Raw genomic sequence first — 15,000 nt, 5'->3', positions numbered from 1 at the left:
TCTGAAGTTTCACGTCGATTGATGAAGCAGTTCAAGAGAATTTTTTTTTTTAAAGATTTTTGCTCATTACAATATGGCTGCCAGACCACGTGACATCAATTATTCATGAATACCTTGAATTCCCAAGGCTTGGGGAACATTTTGGGGAAGTTTCCCCTCATACTGTCAGGCAGTTCTGAAGAAGATTTTTTATTGGTTTTCGGGTCAATCCAAAATGGCTGCCAAACCATGTGACCCATGATGTGATATGTGTGAACGTTTTGTTCCTAATGGATAGGTCGATCGGCAGTCATAGGTGTAAAGTTTTGCCTCAATCTGTTCAGCAATTTCAGAGAAGAAGATTTTTGAAGGTTAAAAAAATAAATAAATCACAATATGGCTGCCAAAGCACGTGACTGATGACATCATGAATTTTGATTGAAACATTCTACATGAGTAGTCACTCCGATGGTGAAAATTTATTCTGAATCCACCAAACGGTTGCGAAGAAAAACACTAAAGTTCCGTGCGGACAAACAAACAAACAAACAAACGGACCCAAACGTAACACCCTCTCCTTTGGCGAGGGTAATAATCTTTCAGGCCTTCGTTTCCATGGCATCAAGCTGAGCAAGATGTGAGGCAGGGGAGCCAGCGTAGAGGCAAGAGCAGTACTTCATCGAGCTGCGGGTGAAAGCCTTGTCGGTGGATAGGAGTTCAGGTGTGCCAAGGAAGGACTTTGTACGACGGAGGATGCCCAGTCAGTAGCTGGCTTTGGAAGCTAACTTTGATATGTGTTTTGCTCAAAATGTTCATGTCTGATTGTGAGACCCAGGATTTTGAATGACTGAACCTCAAGAGGATTGTTAATAAAGTGGATAGGAGTATTTGTCAGATGGTCCTTTCAGAGAGGTGGTGAGAGTGTGAGTTTTGTCAGGATGGAAAGACATCGTCAAGCTGTTTGACCAGCTTGTGATTTTGCCAAAATCTGAAGAGAGGCAAAAGGCTACAGCCTGCCTTTCTGAAGGATGAGGGATGTCACAGAAGAGGGTGGAGTCATCGGCAAATACATGAAGGGGATTTTCCAGAGAGTCGGAGAGATCCTTTGTGCCGATCAGGACTAGGGCTGACCACTGTATTGGGACACTCCAGCTTTGACAGGGAGAGTAGATGAAAGGATTCCGTTGAGAGCTACATGGTGGCGACGGGAGTTGAGGAGTTTGGAGACTAAGGCAGGATGCCAGACTGTATCAAAAGCATGAGATATGTCCAGAGAAATGGCTCTAATCACATGTCTGACAATGAGGGCCTGCATCCATTAATGGGTGAGTAGAAGCAGCATGTCCAACGTGGAGTGACCTGGTCTGAAACCAAATTGCTGATGTAAGAATAGGTTGTTGGAGAAAAGAAAGGAATTTGATGTCAACTGAGATGATCACATGTCGGCAGGTCAGGCCAGATCAGATCTGCGACATGCTGCACATCCCATGTAAACCTGTACTAATCTGTTTCACATGTGTATGGATATGGAAACCCAGCAGGATTAAAAACAAAACCTGTCAAAGGGTGGAGGAGCTCCTTGTGAGCCAACAGACATCCATATCTGGTGCTCAACTGCATCTGCGGACGTCCTCCTGCAGTTGGGTTACCTTTATTTAGGAGGTTGGTGGCAGGATTTGCACTTCGGCCAGCGTAAAAGAATCTATTCCTCAAACACAAAAAAAATGCAAATAAAACTGAAAACCCACTCTGTGGGAGCACCTCCTGTGCATCTGCCCTTTTCAGGGAAGCTCACCAGATGACGGGTTTGGGGCAAAGCCTTCAGGACCCCCATTATTTGATGATAGGAGGAAAAGCACGGGGTAACCTGCCTGGATTGGATTGCAGTGGTGTGTGTGTCAGGGTGGTGCTGAGGTGTCGTCCAACAGACAGTGTCTCCTCGGGTTAACCTGAGGCAGTCGCTATGGATGGGTGCCTGGAATGTCCTACCTCTAAGAGAGGATGATCACCTGTCTGTTATCATCTGAGCTCCAGTGTTTGAACATCAGTACTGCACCACTTTCTGAGGTTCAGGGACCGGATAATGCTAAGATCATGGCGGTTGGTTACACCTACTGGTCTGGTCGCTCTAATGGCTACCATACCCAAATAGTTGTTGCAGCTGTGTCCAATAAGCTGGTTCCCATGATAACTGAGGTAACACCGTTCAATGAGCATATTTATGAGACCAAGGATTCATCACTTCTTGGGTGTCATTTCCCTGGTCTTTGTATATGTGCCGACTGAGGGAAGTGATCTCATTGTGAAAGGATGGATTCTTTGCCATGCTTGAGTCTGTGGTTGATCAGTGCCCCAGGTGAGATACTCTTCTAGTCTTGGGAAATTTTAATGCATCAATTGACAATGACGGGGATGGTTATGAGACATGTATTGGTACCTATGGGCATGGAACTGCACACCAGAATAACACCAAGTTCCTTGACTTTGCAAGAAGTTGTGTACTTAGGGTGGCTGGTTCATGGTTTCAGCACCCACAGGCTCATCGCTGGACTTGGCATTCCTACGCTGGTGGTGTAGCAAACAAGATTGACAATGTGCTCATTCTTGGTTGCTAGAGGATGAATCAGAACTGTAGGGTCTACCGGAGTGGTCAGTTCATCAATACCGACCACAGGCTTGATGTAGCAACTCTGAAGTTGCAGATTAAATCCGTGAGAATGGTACCATCCAAGCCTAGGCTGAATATTGGTAAGCTGAGGGGTTTCTGAATAGGCTGAGTGGGGATTTTGGGGATCTGAGTATTCTGAGGAATCTTGAACAATTGTGGAGTACCTTCAAGACTGCCATCCTTGATGTTGCCAGTGGATGTCTTGGTACCCACCGTCAGGCGAAGATGAGCTTTGTCTCCCAAGGGACGCTGGCTACCATTGACCAGAGTCACAGAGCCAGGTCTAATGTTAGAGCTGAGCTGTTCATGGAGTTGAGGCAAAAAAACTGCACATGTGCTGAGGGTGGTCAAGAAGGCCTATTTGGGAGGAATATGCGAATTGGTAGAGCATTATCAGTGGGCAAATGATTCTCATCCTGCTTACAGAGGAATTTGTGTATTGCATTCCTCCAAGTCTGTCCTCGGTGAACTGCAGTTAGAGTAGAGGGTGTGAGGCTCTTGACAGTGGAGTTCACCGAAGTGAAGGCCCCCTGCGCCGGTTACTTTGAATGACTATACCAGGTTGAGCCACCAGCTGTTGAGTTGGGTGTCAGATGTGTAACTGTCCTTATTCGTGACTCTCCAATCAACTGTGAACCACCTCCATTTGTGCAGAAACATGCTGCGGTGAACCAGTTGAAAGGGGTGAAGCTCCTGGGATCTGTGGCATCCATATTGAACTTCTCAAGGCTGGTGGGAATGCTGTACTCATGTCGTTGCATGCAGTTCTGTATTCTGTTTGGAGCACAGGCATAATCCCAAATTACTGGAAGAGGGGCCTTGTCTTGTCCTCTCTAAAAAGGGAAGGGTGATCGCCAGGACTGCAACAACTACTGAGGGGTGACTGCTCTCAGTGCCGGGTTCGATATTTGCTCATATAATTATTGGAGTATTTTCCACCATCTGCGTGAGCACCACCATCCAGAACAGTTGGGTTTTACACCAAAGAGGTCAACAATTGACCGTATCCTTGATCTTCGGGTCCTCACCGAACACAGACGTGATTTTCGGCAGGGGCTGCTTGCAGCCTATGTTGATCTCTGCAAAGTGTTAGATTCAGTGAATCGGGATGCCTTCTGGAGGATTTCAGTCTTTGTGGGTGCCTCCAAAACTGATCAATCTGATTTCTGAACTACACTCTGGTATTGAGAGTGTTGTGAGATGTGGTGATACCATCTCCGACTTATTTCCAGTTGGTACTGGAGTTCATCTGGGGTGTGTACTGGCCCCCACACTTTTCTGAACTTGCATGGATTGGATTCTGTAGAGGATGTCAGAGAGATCAAGCTGCGGTGCATCATTTTGGAATGTCAAGATCTCTGTCCTTGATTTTGCAGATGATGCAGTCATCTTTGCGGAGACATTGGATATCCTTTTGGGGCCCCACTAGGTGCTGAATGAGGAGTCAGTGCCACTGGGATTACAGGTTTTTTGGGTCAAAACTAAGATCCAGGCTTTCAATGACATGTTGGATGCTGATATCTTGTCTGTACCTGTTTGTAGTGAGGACGTTGAGGTCACCAAGACTCAGTAGAATTTCATATTTATTCACTGAGCCATATCATTCATTGTGAATTCTTCATTCCTATTTTGCAGCACTCACAGTTATGGTGTATGGCTCCCAAATGTTAGCTGGTGTTGCTACATCCAATGTTGCAACACTAATTGCTGCAGAATCCAAGACCCTGAAAGTAATTGATATCTCAGCAGTCAGTCAAAGTGCAGAAAAATTCCACTCTCTCACTATCCACAATTTGGTGGCTATGTACCTGTATCCACCCACAATCCCTGTACCACCGAAAATCTGATCTTGCTTACCTGCCATTTTCTGCCTTTTAACCCTCCCCACCTCACCTGCATTTCATACTTTCCCATCCAGTAGCACTTTCTGTGTTGCATGCCCATGCATAAGCTTACTTCTTAATTTCACTCCATTAACCATTTTCTTTCATCAATGAAATTGACAACTGTAGCGAATTCCACAAGTGCGGTATTGGCTTAGTGGTTAATTTCGCTGGCCTTGGATCTGATCGTCCTGAGTTTGAGCCCCTGTTGGCTGTTGAATCAACACCAGGTGGGGTTAACTCAGTGTGTCATCGTTCTGAGATCAGCAAAATGAGTACCAGTGTACTGGGGTAACAACCACTCAAGGTAACCTGCATCAGAGTGGCAGCCCATCCAGGAGTGTACTCCTTACCAATGAAACCGCCTCAGGAGCCCGATGTGCATTTATGGTGCAATAAGAATGGTATTATTATTATTATTATTATTATTATTATTTTTATTATTACCTTCGTCCACATAGTCCTGCATTTCTCCCCACTCCTTTAAAATGGTAGCATGTTGTGCTCCATATATACTCACACAGTATTTTTTTAGATATTCATGATGTATGCATACATTTGTTAACGTGTACCTTTTCCACAGTGCAGTATGGGATGTTATTTGTTTGTACAACCCCTGTCTACCAGTCCCCCTCCCTCACTCCATCATTCCTATAACAGTTCATTGTCCTTTTGCCCTCTAATGTGAAGCTCTTTTCTGATACTTGACCTTGCATAAAAAAAGAAATGTTTTATCTTTTTCATTCATAATTCAAACAATATTTCAAACTGGATTTCCATCCGTGTTATCCATTATACAGTATTGTTTACATGACAATTACAGTATTGTTACATTGGATGGGGGTAGGAATTAGGTAGCATGTTAAGTTAGCGTGGTTCGTGTGTTCGCTTCGGTTAGAATCTTTTCTGTAACCAGTGACCTGTTAGATTGAAGTTGTCATGTTTTTTTATGGATGCCATGACAGGTGGTGTCGTTGACATAGGGATTTGATAGGAAAGTGTAATTCATATGTATCCTCTCTGTGAGTCAGGCAAGGTAAGGGGAGGGGTGGATTTTTATGTCGGTGTTTCATCTTTGGAGAGCTACTACCTCCCTTGTGACCCGCGCTCTGAGTAAAAGGTGTCCAGCGCTGCACCGACCATCACAAGGGCTACCAAGGGTACACTGCCATTGGCGCACTGCAAGGTATCACGCCATTGGTTGAGGCAGCACCGATGGTGATGCCGCGTCCAATTGAAGTCACCACGGAGACGGCCATGTGACACCTCACGCGAGGTGCTGGGCCATGAGCAAAAATTGTTCGCACATCTGGGGTGTGGAGTCTCTCTGTGCTATCCTTCCCTCTCTTTGCCCTGCCTCACTTTTTTATTCGCCTCTACTGGGTGCCGTGGCTGTGGGCTGGTCGGTGATGCTCACACGGGTGATCTGCTTGCATTGGAACTTGCATCCACCCATATCCTTTGGAAGACCTTGTCTGGCCCCCAATTGTGAGTGAATGAGTGTGCTGGTGGAACCCAAGGTGTTGTGTTACTTTATCATTAAGGGTATATATTTATATTCATTTGTGTCTGTCTATTTTTCGTTTGGGATTCTCTTTGTGTGTTATCGTGTCCCTCTCTTAAATAATCCTGTTATTTATTAAGGATACGTGTTGCCTGATTATTGCCCTCTCACGTACGTGCAAATCATTTTGGTTCGATGTTTGGGAAATCACTGGGGGAGATATAAAGGGGTAGAGTGAATTCATTTTATGAACCGGCAAGATACAAATCTCATCAAGGTGATGCGTCATTATATGCATGAGCGTGATTCCCTTTAATTCGGCCATTTGTGAAGCACATTGCTTCAACACTGCGGATTCACTTTAGCATACCCGTCAACCTGACAGTATAACAACTAATGTTTGTGTTGAGACTCAGTTTCCATTGCAATAAGGATATTAAAAAATGATGACATTCAAACAAGTTGAGTTTTTACAAGTGCAATTTGTAAGCGGCTCTGTATTGAGGATGATGATGGTTACTAAGGAGTTGAAAGTGACTGTATTTGAGGTAGTGAGGGGGAGGTTAAGCCCACTGGGATGTTTTCCTGCACATGCATGTGGATAGGATGCACATTGAGGTGAAAATGGGTCGACATCCTGCCTCAACGTCTTGCATGATATAAATATGGCATGTTCTTGCATGAAGATGTTGGTTCAGGTTTCCTATGATGCCTCAAACCTAGTGGCAAAAGGTTTCCAATTGGAAAAAGCGTTTTTATACTGGCTTCTCTCAACAGCAAATATTTCTGTTTTCATTTTTATAAAAACAACACAACAAACTAGATATCTGCGGTCATAAAGTGATCACCAAGGGTAAGCCTCCCACAGCTTACCCTTGGCGATCGCACACAACTTACCCTTGGTCCACAATCCAATGATGGCCATATTTTTTTGGGACCACCATATGACCTTGACCTTCAACATTTAGGGATATAGTGTAAATAAAGAAAATGAGTCCCCATCAATAATCTATCAATAAAACTTAACATCATGAAAATCAGAATAAATTTATTCAAGTAATGATCAAAATGTTGCTTTTGTTAATTAGGTCACAATCCTTAAAAAGTAGGTCAAAGACGTGAATCAAATATCAGGTGTACAACATCAGTGCAGGTACTGTACACTATTATGATGCAAGAACATCTTGGAAGACCAAATGGTCTTCGAGATTCCACATTGGAAAATTTGAGCAATGACAAAATAAACCAATGTCACCTGCAGGGTGACCCGTATCTTGCCAAAAGGTGAACACGTTTAACTTCTTTAAGGTGACAATGAGGTGAACAGAGCTGCTATCCACCAGGAGCGACTCCTTGAGGAATATCTGCCTACGAGAGATTCTGATGAGAATCGTTCTACAGAGTAACCATGAAAAATATGCTTTTGCCTCGTAACGTCACCAAATGACGTCATAATGTCTCAAGCTTGACATATCTAGAAAGCACTCATCGAGGTGTTCAATTTGCAGTACTACACGATATGGTTCCTAAAACTTGAAAATTTGACCTTGGGGTCAAATATGTTTGACCTCAGGCGCTAACCATGAAGGTCAAGGTCAATCACCACCAAAAATTAATCAGCTGAGCGCCAGACCATGAACTATATTCCCATGAAGTTTGAAGATGATCCGATCAAAATTACTCAAAAAATAAGGGTTTCGTCGACTCCCCTGATTTGCGACAAAGTTGACCTTGACCTTTGACCTTGACCTTCAAAATTTTATGCGCTGAAAGGGACCTCCATAGGCCTCTGATATGCGAAGTTACAAAAATTTCCAATGATAACTGTGCTCTGCAGAGTGATTTATATGTGATTACAGACCAAAAAAAAAAAAAAACATATGAAGGTCAAGGCCAATCGCCACCAAAAATTAATCATCTGAGCGCCAGACCATGAACTATATTCCCATGAAGTTTTAAGACGATACAATCAAAATTACTCAAAAAATAAGGGTTTCGTTGACTCCCCTGATTTGCGACAAAGTGACCTTGACCTTTGACCTTGACCTTCAAAATTTTGTGCACTGAAAGGGACCTCTATAGGCCTCTGATATGCGAAGTTACAAAAATTTCCAATGATAACTGTGCTCTGCAAAATTTTTTATATGTGATTACAGACAGACAAACAAACAAACAAACAAACAAAAAAACATACAAGCTGACTAACATATCTTGCAAAAACTTCGTTTTGGCAAGATAAAAACGCATTATTTTTTCATACTGCCATTTGACCTTTACCTCGTTATTTATTTCAGACTGCCATTTGACCTTCACCTTTAACTCAGAGGGTATGATTTAAATTTTAAAGCGTAAATGTGCCTTGCTCGAGACTATCTAGAGGGAAATTTAGTTATGATCGGACAAACTTCAGTTGAGTTCTGATGAAAAATGTTAAAATGTCTATAATTAGATCATGACCTTTAAATTAGTCAAGGTCAAAGAAATGTCAACCCCGAATACTTTATATTTACATTACTGATGCAAAATTTCATTCTGAAAGTCCCAGCTGGCTTCCAAGATACAGCTTGGAAATTGAGAGTGCAGGGAAAAAAAAAAACACCTAAATCACGTGGGAAACCCATTGGCCAATGGCCATGTGTGGCCATTTTTGCCAAAATGTGTGGCCAACTCATAGAATCTGATCTCGCCTCGTTGATATCAATTTGGAAGCAGAACAGAGATGTGCGTTGTCTTCGAATTTTGAGCCACAGTTTCTTGAATTGGTGAGAGAAAAACAATGCCAAATCTCTTCTTGAATCTCATGAGAAAAAGAATGTCCCTGTTGTGTAAGGACCTGAAAGTCCCTGTCGTGTCCATCTTGTTTTCCCTGTGCACCCCACCCCATCCCTCTCCCTTGCACCGATCTCCTCGTGTCTCTGTTCCCCACTGTGTTTTTTCCTTCCCTCTCCCACCACTCTTGTTTCCTACTCCCCTTGTTGTGCGTTTCTATGTGTTTGCTCTCATATGAACCTCGACAGTGTGTACTATATATATATATATATATATATATATATATATATATATATATATATATATATATATATATATATATATATATATATATATATATATATACATACATACATACATACTCGTATGTTTCACGCTTTTGTAATTTATATAAAAAAGTATTTTTTTTGTACTTTTTCATCGTGTTTTTAATTGACCATGACTGTCATTAGAATCCTGAAATAAATTTATTTCGTGAAAATTTTCTGTTTTATTTACAGTGCAGCCATTTCTATGATTGACTGGCCACATCCATCGCCAAGAAAAAATTTGATTGCCCAGCCCTGACCTAAATGGTGCTTCAGTACTCTTAGAAGTTGAAGAAACTCTGGGGTACCATTAAACACTGTGAGCACTAATTGTAGAAACAAACCCGACAACAGCTATGAGCCTCCCCCTATCCTATCAGGAGATGCTTAATTATTATTTGATTCAATTTATCTTAACATTTGATTTGACCAAATAATTTGCTCCAGATTGAAGTTCCAAGGAAAATGTTCCATATTGCCATGTTGAGTGATACGTGCTGTCTGTGTTGTTTTGCCACAACTACAATACACTTTCGTGTTATATCTTATCTGCGAAGGTCACAGGGTACTGCCCTTCTGTATGCTGTGATCCACGTATTAAATAAATTGGGGCCGTGGCCTGCAGGCAGGGCAGAGAGTGCATAGCAAGACACCACATGGATCATGTAGTGTGCTTCTAGCTTACTTTAGTGGATGTCACTCGCCATGCCTGTGGGTTTGCTGCCCCAGTGGCTCAGCCTCCAGATTAAGCAAGTATGAGCGTAGAGTCAGGTCACGGTCGAACCAAAAAGCTCAGGTTATTGAACATTTAGTCGAAACATAATTCCTTTGTGTTCAAACTATGTTCAACCACACTATTATTAGCATTCAGTGAACTGAAGTCTCAACAAAGCAACCCAAACACAATATAGAATCCTCCCAAAAATGTTTCTTCTGACCGAGAGAATGGGTTTTCACAGAGAGTTGGCCACAGCACCTGGCAAGGCTCTGGGGTAGACTGCAAGTGATGGAGGTTGGCAGAGCAGCTAAAGGCAGTGGCTGAAAACTGACAAAATGATGGATGAGGAGACACACTGGTGTGACCACACGATTACCCACAAACCCAGGCAGGCAAGCAGGGTCTTGCAAAGCTATTCATAAATTAATTGCCAATTTTTAAGACGGTATATGCTGCTGGGTTTCAAACGTTTCGTTTTTTGTTTCGAGAGTCTTTCTTTGAAAGCTGTGCCAACTTCTTCGTCTGTCTCGACACAGCAAAATGATCGAGTCATGTGCTGAGGTTGAATGATAAATGCTTTCATTTGTCCTGATAATACCATGGCCAGAACATTTTAAAAGTATAAATTGTTCTTATTACTGTTTTCATTTGAAAAATGGGTTATTAATTACAGCGTTGCTTATCGATATTTTATCGCCAAGGGCCAAACGAGCCATTGTACTATTGCACCGTATTATACAAGATTTAGAAGGTATCGCTTGCCAAAAGTCATGGATGTTGAACTGCTGTGTTTGTAGATGGAGCTGTCTCACATGATGTTTGTTGGAAAATGGGTTTGTCGGGCTGAAGTCCCCATTTCAACGATGAAAGCTCAGGGTTCACAATGTGCACAGAAGCTTTCTTTTACGGTTGTTAAATGCATCATAGAAAGCTGTGGTGCACACAGTGAAGCCTTCACTTTCACAAGTTACGTGATCCAAATGCAACATGATATGGTAGAGAGTCGGTGCAAATCCAGGGAGGTGATGCAAAACCAGGTGGTGTGGCTCTCAGTTGGACATAATTTCGACCTCTTCTCCTAAGCCACGAGCATGAATTGGATGACTCATAACTTTGTTCCAACCACATAATGGAAGCTATCAAACAAAACATGGATGTTTGGTTGAACAAGCATTGTTTGTTTAAGCCCTCATGGCCATGTTACCAGAACTCCAATATACTTCATATGCAATCAAAATGTTCTAATATTTTAGACTGTTGAACCATATATTTGTAACATTTCTCAGCAACCATCCATATCAAATGAAAAAAGGACATTAAGAAAAAACGAGTGATACATTTGATCCTTTATTCTGCCCACAAGGAAGTCTGTTGTACGATCTAAAAGCAATTTCCATCACGTCTCTGGCAACAAACCATGGTGCCCATGAGAATTTCATTGGGGCATGACACCTGCCCTTTTTGGTAATAGGATGTTGGAGTTGCGTGCAATGTGTACGTGACCTTGTAAATAGCTTCTCTTGGTTGGCAGGATCACTCAGGGTACTGCAGCTGATGCGTCAGGTGCTAAAAGTCATTACAGGTTCCCTTGTCTGACACAAGAGGCTGCAGCATGGATACAGTGAAACAATGTGGGGTGGTTTACAAAAGATTAAATGTGGAATATGGATTGAAAGTTTATGGATTACACTTCTGCTAATTAATCAGCACCCCTTGTTATCAAGGGTGTTTTTAAGACATATATATATATATATATATATATATATATATATATATATATATATATATATATATATATATATATATATATATCTCATGTTCAAATACCCATCTTCAAATACCCAAATACATACACACCCATGTTCAAATACAACCAGTCACTTCGCCGAAGGGAATATTAAGGGGAAGGGGGGGGGAGAAAGAGAGGGAAGGGAGAGAGGAGGGAAGGGATGGAGAGAGCAGGGAGGGGAGGGAGAGAGGAAGGGTGGCCCATGTGTTAATAAAGCAAATAACATCCCAGCATGCTTCGGGTCATGTATAAACATGCTGCACCAGCTTGGTTGCCTATAATTATGGCTCGCATGGCTGCAAGAGGAGACCACCCCCAATGTCTCATCCAAAGAGCTCAGGTGGTTGCCCAGTGGTTTGTTGAGCATTACACGGATGTCCATATGTGTTGGCATTCTCAGTCACCAGATCTGAACCCAATCAATCATTGATGGGATATTCTGGAACTACGCTTGAGACAGCGTTTTCCACCTGAATCAAACAGGTATGAGTTGATTGACTTTCTTGTGGAAGAATGGTGCCACATCCTTCCTGCAGAATTCCAGGTGCCGGTGGACGTGATGACATGGGATACAGGCAGTACTGGCCACACATGCTGGCCCAATGCCCTATTCCATAACTTTTCATTGGGGTGCTTCCTTTTTTTGCTCACCACCTGTACACACACACACACACACACACACACACACACACACACACACACACACACACACACACACACACACACACACACACACACACACACAATTAAAGACTGATCTTATATTTGCAGCAATGGAGTATGGTCATCTAGAATGTAAACTGCACAAGGAACGTTTTCTTGTGTCATAGATCGATGATAAGGTACCACATCAGAGATTGTTAGCCAAGGTGAGGGCTTGTGGAGTGACTGGTCAGGTAGCTAATTGGATTGCAAACTGGCTTAGTGATAGGAAGCAAAGTGTGGCTTGAGTGGGAGGATGTCTTGCTGGGATGATGTAAGTAGTGGGGTACCTCAGGGATGAGTACTCGGGCCATTATTATTCATAATTTACATCAACGATTTGGATAGTCGGGTGAAGAGTCAGCTTTCCAAATTTGCAGATCACACAAAGCTCAGCCGGAAGGTGGATAGCAAGTCTGGTGGTGATCAGATTCAGGAAAGTATTGATACTTGCATAGATTGGGCAAAAGATTGTCAGATGGAATTTAACCTGAGCAAGTATAAGGTGTTGGGGATGGTGAGAAACAATGAAAATGGAGATTACAGGTTGCAAGGGGTAATTTTGGAGTGTGTCACACAGGAGAAGGATCTGGGGGTGGTAAAAGATATAGGAGGTAAGCAGGCAACACAATGCCAGGCAGCTGCAGGTAAAGCAAATAGGGTTTTAGGTTGTATTCAGAGGGGGATCAATTACAAATCGAAAGAGGTGGTGTCAACATTGTACAGGAATTTAGTGAAGCCACATCTAGAATATTGTGTGCAGTTTTGGTCACCACAACTGAAGAAGGACATAGTTGCCAAACATCAGATTCATCACAGGGCTACTCGATTGATTCCGGGCCTAGCTCGACTTAGTTATGAGGAGCAGCTGAAGGAGACAGGGCTTTATACTGTGCACTAAAAAGGAGGCGGTTACGTGGAGACATGATAGAGATGTTTAAGATAATGAAGGGTATTGATAAAATAAGTGCAGATGAATTATTCAACAGAGTAGACAGTGATAGAACCAGGGGCCATAGCCTGAGAGTAAAGAAGGGGAGAGTTAAGATGGTAGTAAGAGAGGGGTCCTTCACTCAGAGAATAGTTAATGCATGGAATGGTCTCCCTGGAAAGGTAGTGGCAGCAAAAACAGGAGATAAGTTTAAATTAGAATTAGATAGGTACCTGGAAGTTATGGAGATCAAGGGGTGTCGGCATGCTGGCTGGACTGGCTGGTCGCTTGCGCATTGATGGGTGATTGTATGCATATGTATGGAGTGTTGTTGGTGGGGGTCTTGTCAAGGTGTTGTGAGTTTTTTTTTTTAACCCAAGACCGTCTCCACCCATTCCATGCTCCCCTGGAAAGAAAAAAAGAAAAACCACAAAAAACGTTCATAAAAAATATTGCATTTTTCTTGTTTTGATCATTTGTTGATAAATTAGTGTGGTGTTGATGTGGCACAGACATGATGGGCTGAATGGCCTCCACCTGCATCTAATTTCCTTGTGTTCTTCATGTCCTCTGTCTTTTAGGTCCTCTGCATATTTTGGGTCTTCTGGAACTTCTGGGTCCTTGGGGTCTTCAGGATCTTTTCAGTCTTTTGGGATTTTGTGGTCTTTTGGGGGTCTTTAGGGTATTTTGTGTCATTGGGGTCGTTTGAGTCCTCAGGGTCATTTAGGTCTTTTGGATCTTTGGGTTTTTTGGGGTCCTTGGGGTCATTTGGGTCTTCAGCATCTTTTCAGTATTTTCGGTCTTTGGGGACTTCTGGGTCCTTTGGGGTCTTTTGGGTCCTTAGGGTCGTTTTGGTATTTTGCATCCTTGGGTTCTTTTGGGACCTCTGGGTACTTGAGGTTAAGTATTTCATGTTACAATTGTGGGTGACATCAGTTCAGCTGTCCAACCAATGGGCGAAAAGCAGATATACACACATGCATACATACATACATTTTCTCCATTATATATATATATATAGATTGTGTTCATCATTTTGTTGTCATTTTGGAATTAATTTTGTTTCCTTGTCTCACGTGTTCATGTTATCTATAGAACGAACTCTTCATTCGTTGTTACAGCAAGTTACAATTCGCTTGAGCATGTACTTATTTAAATGACATTATTTCCGTTTAAAGGAATTGTCAAATTCCCCACCATGGTTGATTTATTTTGATCATGATGAATATTGTGAATAGCATGAATAATATCGATATGATGCAGAATTTCACACAGAATGGGTGCATTATATATATGAACAATAACATCAATGAAATTTCATGGATGATCTGCTTCATATTTGAGCAACAGCAACTTGATTCTGATGTACCATACCCTGTTATGTTACAGAGTGTCAGAACTGCCGAAACAGTTTCTTGGCAAAAGTTATACTGGGTGGTTTGCCATTGCCTTCCCAGCAGTATTTATGGCATAAATTTGAAAGTTGCTCAGGGTGCCGGCGATAAGCTCGCCTACTCTCCGTGAAGGATGCCGTGGATTCGTTAAAGTCCACTAATTAATGCCAGCAGAGGAGATGCCAGTAAACGTTCATCTGAGAGACGGAGCACACATTGATGAATCACCCTGACTGTGAAACACCAGGATACGTTTATAGCTGGGTCAGGATTCTAACCCAGTTTAGGTAGCTCGGAGAGGAGTGCAGATCGGTAACTCCAAGATATCCTGCCACCCCACATAAAAGTCATTAAA

At 42.5% G+C, this 15,000-nt stretch overlaps 1 long non-coding RNA gene across 1 annotated transcript in view; it reads left to right on the top strand.

Moving 5' to 3' along the window:
- LOC147028718 (uncharacterized) overlaps positions 1-15,000 on the top strand; it is a 175,678-nt gene that overhangs the window by 159,530 nt on the left and 1,148 nt on the right. The window lies entirely within an intron of this gene.

Source organism: Eptatretus burgeri, chromosome 4 (assembly GCF_056783735.1).
Source record: "Eptatretus burgeri isolate ZD-2024b chromosome 4, Ebu_testis_v1, whole genome shotgun sequence".
Taxonomy (NCBI): Eukaryota; Metazoa; Chordata; class Myxini; order Myxiniformes; family Myxinidae; genus Eptatretus; species Eptatretus burgeri.
The sequence above is the reverse complement of the archived record's forward strand: the minus strand, read 5'-3'. Positions and strand labels throughout refer to the sequence as shown.